The sequence below is a fragment of the Symphalangus syndactylus genome, chromosome 16 (assembly GCF_028878055.3).
Source record: "Symphalangus syndactylus isolate Jambi chromosome 16, NHGRI_mSymSyn1-v2.1_pri, whole genome shotgun sequence".
In the NCBI taxonomy this organism is placed as follows: Eukaryota; Metazoa; Chordata; class Mammalia; order Primates; family Hylobatidae; genus Symphalangus; species Symphalangus syndactylus.
Window position 1 is genome coordinate 84,681,233 of NC_072438.2, and position 3,704 is coordinate 84,684,936.

The 3,704-nt window shown below is 37.0% G+C and overlaps 1 pseudogene; it reads left to right on the forward strand.

Moving 5' to 3' along the window:
- Positions 1–320: 320 nt before the first annotated feature.
- On the forward strand, positions 321–1,560 carry LOC129464646 (large ribosomal subunit protein eL42-like; annotated as a pseudogene).
- The last annotated feature ends 2,144 nt before the right edge of the window (positions 1,561–3,704 follow it).

Consider the following 3,704-nt stretch of genomic DNA (forward strand, 5'->3'; position numbering starts at 1 on the left):
ATATTAAAGTGAAGAGCTGTAAGAAAGAGGAGGTGTCTTAGGGCTAATATAACAAAGTACCCTAGACTGAGTGACTTCAATAACACATACAATCAAGTGGGGAGGTTTAAAATTATATCTTCAAAGATCTGACTTTTCTGGCTTTCGGCTCTAGCACTGGTATTTTTTATAAAGCTCCCAGGATGTGCTAATGTACAATGCAGGTTTACACAAGCTTCTTTGGAGCAAAACCACACAGGCTGGAGGTCACCAGCTTTCACTCAGTAAAGACAGGGTAAATATTGAGGTCAGCTAGGAGTGCTTCCTTTTAACAGATGAAAATGGTTGATGAGACTGTTGTTGAAACAGTGGTAAAGGTTATTGTGCTGTGATTGGAACAAGGTTATTATGAAGAAAAGCTGAGAAAGGTCCAAATATAAGAGAAGGCATATAGCAAAAGGTAAAATTAAATAAATATAAACAATTATGGATATGCATCCATAGTGGGATAAAAAGGAATCTGGCTATCACTTATTTTTAATTTGAAAGTTTATAAGTAAAGTTTCAAGAATAGTTATGTTTTTATGGAGCAAGTGATTTAATTATTATTTTAGTGATTTAATACTTAGCCTGTTTTCAGGAATTGTTCTTGCAGTTGCATTTGCTAGTTCTAGGCATGTTGGTAGGTCATTCACCTCTTTGGATCTCATCTTCTTAATCTGTAATATGGGAGAACACTACTTGAGCTGTTTCTATCACAATAAAGAAACACTCTCCTTAAACTAAAAGACCTGTGCAAAAGAGAAGTAGATACTTGTTGACAATGCTAACATTTTTTTTTGCAAGTGTGTGCATAGAGAATGCTAGTGCTTTCTAAAGGTTCTGAGATTTTTGAGATGCCTATGGCATCCTATATTCCTGTTCTATTAATAGATGTGCCCTCTTAGTGATTATTTGACCTAATCATATTTGTAACTTTTAAAATATTTCCCTTTCCCCTTCTAGTTTTGAAAATGGGCTCAAAATCTATTTAAATTCATTAGTTATGAAAAAGAGAGCTCTTTCTTCCCTTTCCTGTTAGGCGAGAGCTGCGCGAGGCGAGGGTCTCGGGTGCGGTTTCTCGTTTTCATCATATAAACAAAACAGCCAGGCTGCAAAGATCGTCAAAGTACCTAAAAGCTGAAGAACTTTCTGTAAGAAGTGTAGCAAGCATCAGCCTCACAAAGTGACACAGTATAAGAAGGGCAAGGATTCTTTGTATGCCCAGGGAAAGAGGCGCTATGATCGGAAGCAGAGTGGCTGTGGTGGGCAGACAAAGCCAATTTTCCGTAAGAATGCTAAGACCACAAAGAAGATTGTGCTAAGGCTGGAATGTGTTGAGTCTAACTACAGATCCAAGAGGATGCTGGCCATTAAGAGATGCAAGCATTTTGAACTGGGAGGAGATAAGAAGAGAAAGGGCCAAGTGATCCAGTTCTAAACTTTGGGATATTTTTCTTCTAATTTTGAAGAGAAAATGTTGAAGCCATAGAAAAATTACCTGAGGGAAAATAAAGTGATATTCTTATGCAAAAAAAAAAAAAAATGGAAAAAGAGGTTTCTCATTATTATGACAAAAGAATTTATTAGGAGTCAAAAGATTTACGTTAGTGTCTTAATTTTGCTGGGTTCTTACAGGAGGACCGTGGTCAAATCATCAGCTTCTCTGATGCTTATTTCTTAATTTTTCGAAGCAATGTGGCTGCATTAAGCAAACGAAACCACCTCTTTAATGTCTGTGATTCTATGGTATATTGGTTTACAGTTGTATTTGTATAATATACCCATGAATGTTATAAATTTCTTTTGTGCAAAAACACTGAATCAAATCATTGAATATGCACTTGTTTTCAATATATATCACAATATGTGGTCATTTTCAATATATCACATGTTATGAGTTATATTCAGAAAACTATATTAGATCTTCTCATTTCTCAAATTGTATGATATAATTGACCAAAGGATAGTATTTTTCATATTTGAAGCACACTGATAGAAAATCAATATTCTGTTCTGAGAAGATCGCAAGGTTATGGAATTCTCATAAAATTTTACTTTTCTGTATTTAAATAGTGAATAATAAAATTTCAACAAATAGGTGTTTATCTTAACGTAATGAAATGCTGACAAAGCACAATAAAATGTTATTTAATGTCATTATAATATTTTGATATATATTGAAAAAGAATGTACATTTTGGTTGCCAATTAAGTTTTAAAAGTTGTCTTTTATTAGAGACATCCTTTCTTTTATTTGAGATGCATTTTTCACTTTAACTGATTTTAACATACTGTTTCCAAACAGTCTTTTAGGACATATCTCTGATAGATAATTAAGACATAATTTTTGCTTTTAAGGAGTTAATAAATCAGAGGATAAAGGCTTCAACCCAGATAATTATGATACAAAGCCAAATTTGATGCATCCTTTAAGGACAGTGCAAAAAATTAAAAAAAGAAAAAGCATACTGGTTTCTAGAGGAGTTATCTATCCTTTCCACATTTCATCAGGATTTGATAAAGACACTTGTTTGCTGGCACATTTAAACCTCAAGATGATGGAAGACTAATGAGAGTGATGTAAATAAACCTTTTTGGGGCACGTGGCCTTATTCTCCCCCTTCGTTTCTTGGGTTGTTTATATTTCAGCCCGATGTTTTGTCCTTTTGAAGTGAAAAACTAAAACAGGCTCAGCCTGGAGCAGAAGGCCCGATAGGCTGCTAAGTTTGCACTGGTTCTAAGTCAGGCTCTCTGTTTCCAATAGAGAGGGTCATGGTGGATACTTGGGTCCAAATTATTTCAACAGAAAAATGTATTAGTGCTTAGGCCAAAACACTGCTGGGACACAATTTTCTATGGGCCTTCCTGTTACTGCATGTCTCCATTACAGAGGCATGAGTGTCTTTGTTCTAGTATCTTCACAGATTCTCTTCAAAGATACTTGCATGATGAACAGCCTGGGAAGATAGAGCTAGTGTCTCCCTCAGGAGCAATAAGCAAGTTTGTTTTCTGCCCAGTAATACGTGTGTGTGTGTGTGTGTGTGTGTGTGTGTGTGTGTGTGCGCGCGCACGCGCATGCGTGTCTTGGTTTTTGAAAATACCGGTTACTGTTGGAAGCTCATCTTTTGCCATGATTTACGAAACAACCTTTACTACCTTGCACTCAGAGGTCACACTCAACAAACATAATGTTTATCTTCTCTGTTTTCCCAGTAAGTGGTTTTTAACTGAAGTTTTGGACAGTAAAAACTTGAAAAGAATGATTGAAACATGAACAGAAAGAGGACCATCAAGCAATCTCTCCAAAGTAGGGATAAAGTGTGAGAGCTCTGTAAAAGAAGCCATTAGAAGTCAAGGGCAACAGTATCATTAGGAAACTAAAAGATCTTAGGAATTTCATGATAAAGGCATATAGCCTATTTTTCAACATACTAATGTAATCAATTATAAAGTTTAGGAAGGCCGGGCACGGTGGCTCACGCTTGTAATCCCAGCACTTTGGGAGGCCGAGGCGGGCGGATCACGAGGTCAGGAGATCGAGACCACGTGAAACCCTGTCTCTACTAAAAATACAAAAAATTAGCCGGGCGTGGTGGCGGGCGCCTGTAGTCCCAGCTACTCAGAGAGGCTGAGGCAGGAGAATGGCGTGAACCCGGGAGGCGGAGCTTGCAGTGAGCCGAGATC